Source organism: Papio anubis, chromosome 11 (genome assembly GCF_008728515.1).
Source record: "Papio anubis isolate 15944 chromosome 11, Panubis1.0, whole genome shotgun sequence".
NCBI classification, from domain to species: domain Eukaryota; kingdom Metazoa; phylum Chordata; class Mammalia; order Primates; family Cercopithecidae; genus Papio; species Papio anubis.
Window position 1 is genome coordinate 82,822,550 of NC_044986.1, and position 13,854 is coordinate 82,836,403.

The 13,854-nt window shown below is 39.4% G+C and overlaps 1 protein-coding gene and 1 non-coding gene across 7 annotated transcripts in view; one reads left to right on the forward strand and one right to left on the reverse strand.

Moving 5' to 3' along the window:
• Nucleotides 1-13,854, reverse strand: part of WAPL (WAPL cohesin release factor) — an 87,583-nt gene that overhangs the window by 47,158 nt on the left and 26,571 nt on the right. The gene's annotated exons all lie outside the window — the stretch shown is intronic.
• Nucleotides 5,156-5,262, forward strand: LOC116269661. The gene has a single exon (XR_004177268.1). It is a non-coding gene; the product is annotated as a U6 spliceosomal RNA (small nuclear RNA).

Sequence of the window (13,854 nt, forward strand, 5' to 3'; positions counted from 1 at the left end):
AGGCAGGAGAATCGCTTGAACCTGGGAGGCAAAGGTTGTGGTGAGCCAAGATCACACCATTCCACTCCAGCCCGGGCAACAAGAGCAAAAACTCCCATCTCATTTAAAAAAAAAAAAAAAAAAAAGTATAGCACATACAATTAGATAAAGTAACACCTGACAATGAATGACTATCAACAATAACATAGGTACTGGTTTATGTATTTACTATACTTTTAACCATTTTAGAGTATTATCCATCTACTTGTAAAACAAAAAAAAGTTCACAGAAAAACCGCTTCAGACAGCTCCTTCTAGAGTTATTCCAGAAGGCTGGCATCATAGGAGATGACAGCTCCACGTATGTTAGTGCCCCTTGAAGAACTTCCAGTGGGACAAGATGTGGAGGTGGAAGACTGTTAGAATGATGACTTTCACTCTGGATAGGCCTAGGCTAGTGTATCTTAGTTTTAAACAAAAAATGTTTTTTTTGGTGGGGTGTTTTTTTGTTTTTTTTTTTTGAGGCAGTCTCGCTCTATTGTCCAAGCTGGAGTACAATGGCGTGATCCTGGCTCCCGCCACCATGCTTGGCTAATTGTATTTTTAGTAGAGATGGGGATTCACCATGTTGGCCAGACTGGCCTCAAACTCCTGACCTTAGGTGACCCATCTGCCTCAACCTCCCCCAAGTGCTGGGATTAGAGGCGTGAGCCACCGCACCCAGGCAACAAAAAAACTTTTACAGCAAAATTAAAAATAATTTTAAAAATAGAAAAAAGTTTACGGAATAAAGATATAAAGAATGAAAATATTTTTGTACAGTAGTACAGTGTGTTTGTTTTAAGCTAAGTGTTACTAACAATAGCCAGAAAGTTTTAAACAAATTAAAACGTTTATAATGTTAAAAAGTTACAGTAAGCTGGCTGGCCACAGTGGCTCACATCTGTAATCCCAGCACTTTGGAAGGCCAAGTGGGTAGGATCGCTTGAGCCCAGGAGTTCAAGACCAGCCTGGACAACATGACGAAACCCCACCTCTACAAAAAATACAAAATCAGCAGGGTGTGGTGGTGTCCACCTGTAGTCCCAGCTACTAGGGAGGCTGAGGTGGGAGGGTCAATTGAGCCCAGTAGGTCAAGGCTGCAATGAACAGCATTCACACCACTGCACTCCAACCTAGGTAATAGGAGATTGTCTCAAAACAAAAAGCAAAAAGAACAAAACAAGCCATTACAGTAAGCTAAGGTTAATTTATCACTGAAGAAACTATTATCTTATAACTTTAGTGCAGCATACATGTACAGTGTTTAAAAGGCTACAGTAGTGTCCTAAGCTTTCACATTTACTCACTGACTCCCCAAAGAAACTTGCAATCCTGCAAGCTCCATTCATGGTTAAGTGTCCTATATAGGTGTGCCATTTTTATATGTATTTTCACTATACATTTTCTATGTTTAGATACACAAATACTTACCACTGTATTACAATTGCCCACAATAGTCAGTACAGCAACATGTCAGGAGCAACAGGCTACACCATAAAGCCTAGGTGTGTGGTAAGCTCTCCCATCTAGCTTTGTCTAAGTACATTCTGTTTGCACAATGAAATCGCCTAATGATGCATTTCTCAGAACGTATCCCTGTCATTAAGTAATGCGTGACTGTAGTACAAAATGGAAAAACAAATGAAATTCCAAACTAAAAACACCCTAACACACACACAGGCATACACACGCGCGCACGCGTGCTCGCTCTCTCTCTCTCTCTCTCTCGCCCCACCCCCCATCTCCCCCCTACCCACCCTCCTAACCCCTACCTCAATCCTTCCCATCTTTAACTATCAAATGGATGTCAGTGCTTTCCAGCTCTTGAATAACCCCTGGCCACATTTTCTCATTTCAAGCCTCATTTCCTGGGAAATAATAGTAAAATACTTTGAACTTTCAAACTTTAAAGGCACCTATACTAAAGAAAATACGATTAGGCAGGGCGTGGTACCTCACATCTATAATCCCATTACTTTGGGAGGCCGAGGGAGGCAGGTCACTTGAGATCAGGAGTTCAAGACCAACACGGTAAAACCCCGTCTCTACTAAAAATACAAAAATTAGCCCTAGGACGTGGTGGCATCCGCCTGTAGTCCCAGCAACTCAGGAGGCTGAGGCAGTTGCATCACCTGAACCCAAGAAGCAGTAAGCCAAGATTGCACCACTGTACTCCAGCCTAGGCAGCAGAGCAAGACTCTGCATCCAAAGAAGAAAAAAAAAAAGATTAACTGTACTTTCATTCCTTATTAAAATCCTTCCAGAATAAAGTATTAAAGGAAAAAAAGCACAAGAATTGGATCACAGAGAGAAAATAATTTACATTTTCCTAAGCCTTTTTAACTTTTGCCTTTTTTTTTTTTTTTTTTTGAGACGGAGTCTCGCTCTGCCACCCAGGCTAGAGTGCAGTGGCGCGATCTCGGCTCACTGCCAGCTCCACCTGCCGGGTTCACGCCATTCTTCTGCCTCAGCCTCCCAAGTAGCTGGGACTACAGGCGCCCGCCACCACACCCGGCTAATTTTTTGTACTTTTTTTTTTAGTAGAGATGGAGTTTCACCATGTTAGCCAGGATGGTCTCGATCTCCTGACCTCATGATCCGCCAATCTCGGCCTCCCAAAGTGCTGGGATTAAAGGCGTGAGCCACTGCACCCAGCCTACTTACATAGATCAAAGATTTTAATTATCCGGTTTATTATTTAAGTTAAATATTACCTATATAAAAGGAAGAAATAATGCTTCTGGTTTGGAACAAACACACTAAGGAAATACTAAGACTGCTCAAAATTCCAGCAGGAAAAAACAATTCTGCCTTTTTAAGATACTCTTCTTATTCCTTTTTGTATCCCTAGCACAGTGAAAGTCATGTAGTAAACACTAAATAAAAACAATGATAAAAAAAGGCAACTAAAACCGACTCCCTCTCTTCCATACTCAGGCCCAGCCAGAACCTGCTCAGCTTCAACAACTCTTTGGATCACCCACCCCAGAGCTGTAATGAATGGCAGCTGCTATTAACTTCCACACTTTTGCCAGTTTCCCTCATCACCAATCCAATTGCTACAGTCACTCTTTTTTTCAGGCTTCATATCAATTAATACAGGTTTCTAGTACTTGAGAATATAGTGGATCTCACAATACCACATGATGACTGGATCTCAAGATGGTCAGTGAGTTCCTATACATAGAACAAAGGTAACACTGGGTGAAACTGTTCTGACAGAAAAATATGCTATTTCATGAGAGTGGGTTCTAACTGCTAAAGGAAGATACTGTGTGGAAGGAACATTTGTTCTTGGGTGAGATGTGGGAGTACTTGTCCTTTAAAGTCTCTTCAATTGTAAGATTTTGCTACTTAAGTTGACAACCTGTATAAACTCATTTTATGAAACAAAAAATGAAGTTTATCAAAGTATACAGCTATATCCAACTTTAAAACTGCAGGTTTATGTAATTGTAACATTCTAAAACAACTAAATATGTAACCATGATTTATACTGATAAATTTTAATTGCCCAGAAGCCCACTATCCAGTGTCATATTGAAGGACAGATGGGAAGAAAAAATTAAGTCCAGAATGTTCCTTAAAGAGTTAGACAAAAGATAGTGCCAGAAGGGCCTAGCTTTAAACCACAGGGGAATGATGAAAGTAAAGGTACAGGCTGGGCATGATGGCTTATGTCTGTAATCCCAACACTTTGGGAGGCCCAGACCAGCAGATGGCTAGACTCAGAAGCCCGAGACTAGCCTGGGAAAAACGGTGAAATCCCATCTCTACAAAAAATATAAAAAAGTTAGCTGGACACAGTGGCGTGCACCTGTAGTCCCAGCTACCCAAGAGGCTGAAGCAGGAGGATCACTTGAGCCCAGGAAGTCGAGGCTACAGTGAGACATGATGACACCATTGCACTCCAGCCTGAGCAACAGGAGTGAAACCCTGTCTCAACAACAACAAAAAAGAACGTAAAGGTATTAAATATTTGAGAACTGAAACTGAGATTGACGTTATGGTTAGTTTCATCAATGACCCAGCAACAGTCTTAACTGCACAACAAGACGGCCAACATCCCAAGTAAAACACAACCAACCCCACAAGCACTGAAAACCTGTATAGTCAGGCTGACTATACAGACAATGAATGCTTACAAGCAGGGATGACACGCAGCAGCTAAATGAAAAGGTAGAAATCAAACCACAAGCAGGGCAAGCAGAAGAAATAATCTAAGTATATCAGCACACATATGACAGCTACAAATAATGGCATGTAGGGAAGCTACAGCCAGAAATCAGAAACTGGATGACATTTCATGAACGAAAGCACCAAGAACTGCTCAATGATCAAAACCTTACCTAGAAACAATAGGTACTTAAATCCAGGTATGTTTCAACCCAATCTATCAAATCCTATCTTTCCTTTTCTCACCAGCAAGTGACAACTTTTCTGAATCACTGTCTCAACTATGTTTTTACTACAAGTTTTCTTCTTCACCCTCCTCATCTTCTTTCTGAGGCATGTATTCCTACAGTCAGCCCTCAATCTTGATATTAACAACTCCTCTATACTCCTGGGAGACGTTAAAGAAAATTCTCACAGACAAGTATGCTTAAGAGTTAATGCCTTCTAACACAGGGTAGAGGGGTAGGTAAAGGGAAGGGGGACCTCTTGGCCAGACTATGTCAGCAGAACTAAGGTGAGGAAGATGGCCGGCATAATCAAGAAACTGGTTACATACATGAGGATTGTGAAAATAAGAACACATATGGAGGATAATGGAAACCAGATTTCTCTCGGTGAAGGGAATTAAAATATGGAAAATGAGAAGTCTAGAATAAAACGTGGTATTGGAAATATTAGTATGAACTCATGGTTCTAAACATACATAGAATGACCATGAAATAGGCATGTATCTGTATATGAAAGGGTATATGCATATTTTTACATGTTTCCTAGCTGTCTACTCAAAGAGACCCTAGCAGCAATGACACTTCAGAAGAAATAATCATACCTAGTGAACAAATATTTATTTCTAAATACCATTCTCCATGAACTGCAAACAGGAATCCTTGAAGAAATGGCTGACTCCAGGACTGGGAAAGTATAGGATGAGCCTGGAACATCTTAGAATGTCAGTAAGGTGCTTGCTTCAGCAGCACATATACAAAAACTGGAACGATATCAAGAAGATTAGCAAGACCCCTGCACAAGGATGACACACAAATTCATGAAGCGTTAAAATTAAAGAAAACAGAATGTCAGTAAGGAAATGCAAAATAGTGGGACACATCAAAGTCAGCTTGAAGGAACATCCACCAACCAAATCTAAGAAGATCAAACTAATGACAGAAGTATGATTTAAATAAATACAGTAAAAAAATGACTGAATAAAGTAGAAATCCATGTTCATACTGTAATAATTGAATGAATACATACAAAAATACATGCATACATTCTAACCTACATGGAGGGGAAGAAAATATCTACCTTACACTAGAAGGCCAAATACTAATAACTGTAGAACAAATACTATAATTAGGAAATCACATTTGGCAACCAATGTTGTAAAAACTGACTCAGGCAAGAATCAATGCTAAAACTAGTGGGTGAAAGTCTAATGAGGAAAGGTGACGAACCTGATAAATACTATCTTAACCAAGTGATCAGTTAACATCAATAGTAATGGTACAAACTGACATTAAGTACTACCTGATGCGATGCAGCAAGAAAATGGCATCTCCTCTGTATTGCCATCAAAACTATCTAACCTGAGTCTAATCATGAGAAGGCATCAAACACAAACTGAGGGACATTCGACAAAATAACTGGCCTTAACTCCCCCAAAGATGTAAAAACCATGAAAAGACCAGGAAACACAGATCCCATGGCCAACTGAAGGAGAGTAGAGACTTGTGACAACTACATTTAACATGTGATTCTGGATTAGATCATGGGTTCTTTGTTGAGGAGACATGGGGATGTGGTTTAGTTGTTTTGCTGTAAAGAACATTACTGGGACAATTGCTGAAATTTGAATGGGATCTGTGGATTAGACAATGGATTACATCAATGTTAACTCTGGTTTTGATGGGTATTCTGTGGCAGTATAGTAAAGTGCTTTTGTTTTTAGAAAGTACAAACTAGGTATTTAGGAGTAAGGGGCATCACATCTGAAATTACTATCAAGTCACAAACACATACATATACATCAATGGGAGGAGGATGCATTTCACTCCCCAGGAAACATCTAGCAATGTCTAAAGACATTTTGGGTTGTAACAACTAGGCAAGAGGGGGATGCTACTGACAACGAGTGGATAGAGGCCAGGGATGTTGCTAAATATCCTCCAATGTACAGGGCCAGCCTCCAAACCAGGAATTATTCAGTACAAAATATCAATAGTGCTTAGGCTGAAAAAGTGTGATAGAGCAGGAGGAAAACTCTTGCCACTACAAGTCACAGACTACCTCTTTACCACCTGGAAATGGGGCCACTGGTATTCTTAAATCTAATCAGATTAGAGAGCCAGAAAATCCAGATATTCCCACTGGCCTACCAACTACACACGGGTGCTTCTATTATAACAGAGAATGGGCCAGGCACATTGGCTTATGCCTGTAATTCCAGCACTTTAGGAGGCCAAAGAGAGCGGATCACTTGAGCCCAGGAGTTCAAGACCAGCCTGGGCAACATGAGACCCCATCTGTACAAAACATACAGAAATTAGCAAATGTGGTGTCATATGCCTGTAGTCACAGCTACAGGCACTAGCTACCCTCCAAAGGCTGAGGTTGCAATGAGCCATGATCATGCCACTGCACTCCAGCCTAGGCAACAAAGCAAGACCATGTCTCAAAAAACAACAACAACAAAAAGAAAACAGAGACTGGAATGACTGCTGAGAACATTTCCTATACCCACCTATCTCATCCTTTTTTTTCTCCCGGTACACGTGAGGTAACTTATGTAAAACTTCCCTGGAGAACTGAGCTTTCCATAAATCCTAATTTCTCATACATAAAGAAATCTGTGGCATTTACTTAAGTAAGGCTCTTCTGGGAATAAAACGTCAGGGCTACATCTAAGATCTTGCTCCTGTTAAGTCATGAAATCAACTGCAGTTGGCTCCTAAAAGCTGTGTTTCTTCTAGTTTTGTTTGTAAGTAGGTTATGTGAGTTAATTCATTTATATTTATTATGTCTTTTAAATTAGAAAATATTGTTTATGTCCTTTCAGATTTTACCTGTAGTTCATACTTCGAAATAATCACCCAGTAGTATCTTATTCTAGCACTGTCTAAATCTGAGCATCATCTGGTGGAATCTTAAACTTCAGTAGGAAACCATGAGTTAATACATTTTCCACTCAAATATTAATTTCAGAAGGAAACAAACTAATATTCTTAATAGGGCTAATTTGAATTAATTGGCCTCTATGTTTGGAGGAAAAAAAAGCTGAAACATTGCATGAAAGATGTCGTGGGATATACGTTGATCTCTTGGCCCCATTTGTTAATTGTATGACCTATTTGAACGTTGTCCTGTTCTATTGTTAGTTTTCTTCACCATTTATTGTAGTCAATTTTTACATTTCTGTAATATGAGACCTTTCTCTATCTTTTAAATTACTGTTACCTAAAGTTAATAAATCCAGATTATATGTTCCTTACACTTGTGCAACATTAAAATGAATAAAGGCTTTGCCTTGAAAAAAAAAGGGGGGGGGGCGCTACTATGTTAAGACACAGCTTGTTAAGACACAGCTTTGGTTGGGCGCGGTGGGAGGCCCACTTTGGGACTTTGGGAGGCCAAGGTGGGCCGATTGCTTGAGGTCAGCAGTTCAAGATCAGCCTGGCAAACAGGTGAAACCCCATCTCTACTAAAAAGACAAAAATCAGCCAGGCATGGTGGTGCATGTCTGTAATCCCAGCTACTTGGGAGGCAGAGGCAGGAGAATTGCTTGTACCTAGGAGGCAGAGGTTGCAGTGAGCGAGATCGTGCCACCACACTCCAGCCTGGGCGACACAGTGAGACTCCATCTCAAAAAACAAAAACAAACAAACAAAAAAAACACATACACAATTTTACTCATATTACATTTTTCAAATAAGCTCAGTCCCATAGCTCTTTTTGTTTTATAAATTAGCAATAATTTTCTTAATTTTCTGACACTATCACGTTGCATCCATTAACAGTAAATAGGTCTGCTGCTGACTCAGTTGCCATGACCTGATTTACTTTAGGCCAGATAGATTCCTTCGTAATCAGGTCAAGTACATGTACACTGCTGCCTTCTAAGCTATGTTCGTAGCAAAGAAATTACTCCAACATTAAGTTCAAAACTAAGTTAAAAAAACAGAACACAAATAGGTACAAATGACCTCAACTGAATATAGAATTAACCATAAGCAGACAATATAAAAATCATTTCAACAAATTTTAACACACTACCGTAACTGTTCATCCTAAGTAAACTATAATCTAAGGACAAAACAAATTGCAAAGAAATTAAAATTCACTCAGTATATTTATTGCTCATGTCCCTGGAATTATAATTTTTATATATATGTATGCTGTAGGATAAAGCAAATAAGTATACAATTCTGTGATGTTACATTTGAAGGCCGGGCGCAGTGGCTCACGCCTATAATCCCCAGCACTTTGGGAGGCTGAGGGGGTGGATCACCTGAGGTCGGGAGTTCGAGACCAACCTGACCAACATGGAATAACCCCATCTCTACTAAAAATACGAATAAAATTAGCCGGGCATGGTGGTGCATGCCTGTAATCCCAGCTACTCGGGAGGCTGAGGCAGGAGAAGCACTTGAACCCGGGAGGCGGAGGTTGCAGTGAACCAAGATCATGCCACCGCACTCCAGCCTGGGTGACAGAGCAAGACTCTGTCTCACAAAAAGATAAAATAATAAATAAATTTGAAAAAAAAAAAAACTATCAATAACATAAACTCATGGTTCATTTTTCAACATATCTCCTAACTCTGTCCAAACAAAGGCCCTTGATGTGATGAACACATTTAGCACTCAGATCTTGGTTTCTGAGTACTAACGTCCACAAACAGAACCAAGTTCCTAGAAAAACACGTGATTCCATGACTTAACAGGGAATCTACAAGATGAGCCTGAGCCATCTTATCGTACAGAAGGCAAGGGAAGTGCTCAAAGATGACAGGTTATTTCAAAAGGATACAAGAGACAGCTTGAAATGGTTCACATTGGCCAAATCTAAAACAACTTCAACTTAAAAAAAAAAAAAGCAAAATCAACTATAAAACATTTAGTAAATAGTATTTATTTTTATTGCATATATTTCACACGCAAGATAATGCTTTAATATACACAGTGATTACTACAAGCATCCATCACTTTCCAGTTACCCTATGTGTGTGTTAAGAGCACCTACAATCTACTCTCTTAGCAAATATCCTATGTTATTAACTACAGGTCTGCTACTATACATCAGATAGCTACATTTATTCATCCTGTGTAACTGCAAGTATGTACTGTCTGACCAACACTGCCCTATTTCCTCCCCCTCCTCATCCCTGGTAACCACCATTCTATTCTGTTTCTACATATTCAACTATTTTTAGTTTGACACACAAGTAAAATCATGCCATTTTTAATATTCTTTGTGTCTGAGTTACTTAACTTAGCATAACGTAACTAAAAATGTTATCCAATAAGCAGAAATTACTGAATTTATAGTGATGGAGACAGTGGGAAGGAGACGGGAAGAAGGAAGAGAGATGAAGGTTCCTCTTTACAAAATTTCAGCTATTAAATGTGTAAGAAATAATGATTAGAAAATTCATCATTCTGTAACTCGAGCAATAAATGATGTAGGCAAAGCTCAACAATGGATACGAAAATGATGAGGTAAGACAACAGTGGAGAATAGGCATGCATGTGGTACCAGACTAGCATTCTGAAGTTTCCTAACTAAATTATAAAAGCAGAAATGTACTTATATTCTGGAGAGAGCTGGTGATCAAACAACGCTAAGAGTGGAGTAACCAGATGTCATGAGACTTCTGATGTAAAGCATCATACACGATGCAACCGGTGAAATAGTCTCTCCCCCCTCCCACACACACACAAAGTCTAACCTGAATTTAATCAAACTTCCAGGCTTAAATTCTGGTACTGTAATGCAGTGATGTAACAAGTTAAATGACATCAGTAGGAAACAATCAGATAAATTCTGAATGTAGAACTTTCTGTAAGACAAATAGCCTAGGCTCTTAAAAAACCATCAGCGCCGGCCGAGCGCAGTGGCTCATGCCTGTAATCCCAGCACTCTGGGAGGCCGAGGCAGGCGGATCACAAGGTCAGGAGATCGAGACCATCCTGGCTAACACGGTGAAACCAGGTCTCTACTAAAAATACAAAAACGAAATTAGCCAGGCGTGGTGGCAGGCACCTGTAGTCCCAGCTACTCACAAGGCTGAGGCGGGAGAATAGCGTGAATCCAGGAGGCAGAGCTTGCAGTGAGCAGAGACGGCGCCACTGCACCCCAGCCTGGGTGACAGAGTGGGACTCCGTCTCAAAAAAAAAAAAACAAAAAGAAAAGAAAAAACATCAGGGCCAACGGGAATTTTTTTCAAAGGAGGGTACTGTTCAAAACTAAAAGAGACATAACTAAATGATTATGGTTTGGAAAAAAAAATATGAAAAGACATTTTGAAGATGGGGAAAACTGAATACACAGTGATTATCAGATTATATCAAAGAATTATTAGGAATTGACTTAAGTGTTATATAACCACAGGTATAAGACCTTTCTCTTAAGAAATGCAGGCAACTTACTTTCAAATAGACCTTATATATATTTAATATAATAAACTTGCAAATAAGACTATCTATATTTAATATAAGTATTATATATTATACAGTAAATACGTATTATAGAGAGCGAGAAAGGGAAGGGACCATGTACAATTATGGTTAAATGCTAATTGGAAATCAATCTAGGCAGAGGGATATGGGTATTCATCTTACTGCTCTTTCACATTTTCTGTATATTTCAAATTTTAGTTTATTTATTTAACTTATTTATTTTTAAGAGACAGGGTCTCACTCTGTTGTCCAGGCTGGAGTGAAGTGATGTGATCATAGCTCACTGCAGCCTTGAACTCCTGGGTTCAAGTGATCTTCCTGCCTCAGCCTCCCAAGTAGCTGGGACTACAACCAAGCCACTATGCCCGACTACATTTTTTCCTTTCTTTTTTTTCTTTTTTTTTTTTTTAAAGATGGGGCCAGGTGCATTGGCTCACGCCTGTAATTGCAGCACTTTGGGAGGCCGAAGCAGGTGGATCACCTGAGGCCAGGAGTTTGATACCAGCCTGGCCAACATGATGAGATCCCATCTCTACTAAAAATACAAAAAATTAGCCAGGCATGGTGGCACTTGCCTGTAGTCCCAGCTACTCAGGAGGCTGAGGCAGGAGAATTGCTTGTGCCTGGGAGGCAGAGGCTATAGTAACCTGAGATCGTGCCACTGCACTCCAGCCTAGGCAACAGAGCCAAGACTCCACCTCAAAAAAAATTTTATAAAGATGTTATCTGGCTTTTTTTACTGGATTGACATTTGTATGGATGGTGCAAAAGCAATGGTGGGTAAAACTGCTGGTGCCTTAGCACCAATAAAGGTAGGACTTCTGAACTGCTACATACTATGTAGCAGTCAAAAAGTAAAATGCCAGTTTCACTTAAAGCCCTTAATGAAGGAATAAAGATGGTTAATTTTATTAAATCTCTATCCCTGAATATACTAAATCTCTGTGACAAAACAAGTATGCATAAAACACTTCTGCTGCATGTAAAGTACAGTGGTTGTATGGAGAAAAAACCACCACTGTTTAAGTTGCAAGCCAAACTAGCTACTTTTTTCTCAAACATCATTCTTTACTGGAAAGGTCGACAAACTATGCTGATTCAAACATGGGAATGTGGCAGGCATTTTCTCGAAAACAAAGAGTAAATCTGTTACCATCAGTTGTTTTCCTTTGCTTCCAACAACAACAAAAAATTGAACTTTCAAGCAAAAACAAAGTTTAGAGAACTTGTATCTACCACTGTGAACTTGACAGGTTCTCAGTACTTACAAACTTTTCTGAGTTTGACAGTGGTATTTTGATACTGTATAATGAAATGTGTCATCATTTGAAAGATTTGCATAATTCATCGTAACCAGTATTTTGCAAGTGACCAGTACATGATGTTATAAAGCATGTATGGGTAAATGCCCATTCAAAATGCAAGATAAAGCAGCAGATTTTAATGCAATTAGGTATGAAAGGTTACTGGCATGGTTTCAGATTCCAAATTGCAACTAATCATCAAGAGACTCCCATTTATTGAGTTTTGGGGTAGTACCATAGAAGAATATCCAAAATTACTCAAAAAGGTTGTTAAAATACAACTACATATATCACTGTGAAGTCATACAGTTTTCTAGAAATTCAAAGGCTCACCTAAGCACCTGGGAGTGCAAAACCATAGCACAATTACATTGAAAAGATCCCCAAATGGGCTCTTTAGGTAAAATAGGAAAAATAAGGCCATAAAAATTGAACACACTCATTTGTTACTTAAAAGCAATTCAATCTACAAGAATAAAAGGTACTGACAATCTCTAATTTTAACTTTAAATAACAGAATACTATTAACAAGCTATTTAAGGAATTTTTTTACAAAAAAGGTGAAATCAAATTATTCTCAATACCTATGCTGGACCATATTACATTTTGGGAGGCCAAGGTAGGCAGAGAGCCTGAGCCTAGGAGTTCAAGACCAGCATGGGCAACAAAGTGAAACCACATCTCTACAAAAAATACAAAAATTAGCCAGGTATCAAAATACACGCCTGTAGTCCCAGCTATTCAGGAGTCTGAGGTGGGAGGATCACCTAAGCCCGAGGATGTCAAGGCTGCACTGAACAGTGATCACACCACTGCACTCCAGCCTGGGTAAGTGTGAGACCATCTCAAAAAAAAAAAAAGAGGAGGAGGAATAAAATTGGCCCTAACCTTATACCATATACAAAAATTAACTTAAACAGAACAAAGATCTAAACGTAAAGACCTAAAACTATAAACTATAGGAAAAAAACATAAATGAAAAGGTACGTAACACTGGATCTGGCAACAATTTCTTGGATATGACACCAGATGCACAGACAACAAAAGGATAAATTGAACATCAAAATTAAAAACTTTTTCGCATCAAAGGACAATATCAATATGGTGAAACACAACTAATGAAATAGAAGAAAGTATCTGTAAATCCTATTACTGATAAGGATTAACATACTACTACAACTCAATAAAAACAAAAAACTCAATTATAAAATGGGCAAGGGGCCAGGCATGGTGGCTCACGCCTGGAATCCCAGCACTCTGGGACACCGAGGCAGGTGGATCACCTCAGGTCAGGAGTTAGGGACCAGCCTGACAAACATGATGAAACCCCATTATTAAAAATACAAAATTAGCCATGCATGGTGTCACATGCCTGTAATCCCAGCTACCTGGGAGGCTGAGGCAGGAAAATCGCTTGAACCCAGGAGGCGGAGGTTGCAGTGAGCCAAGATTGTGCTATTGTACTCCAGCCTGGGCAACAAGAGCAAAACTCCATCTAAAACAAAGAAGCAAAAACTGGGCAAAGGACTTAGACATTTCTTCAAAGATACAAAAGTAGCCAGTAAGCATATAAAAAATGCTCAACATCACTAGTCATTAGTGAAGTGCAAATCAAACCACTATGAGATACCACTTCACACCCATTAGGCTATTATCAAAAAACAGAAAATAGAAGTGCT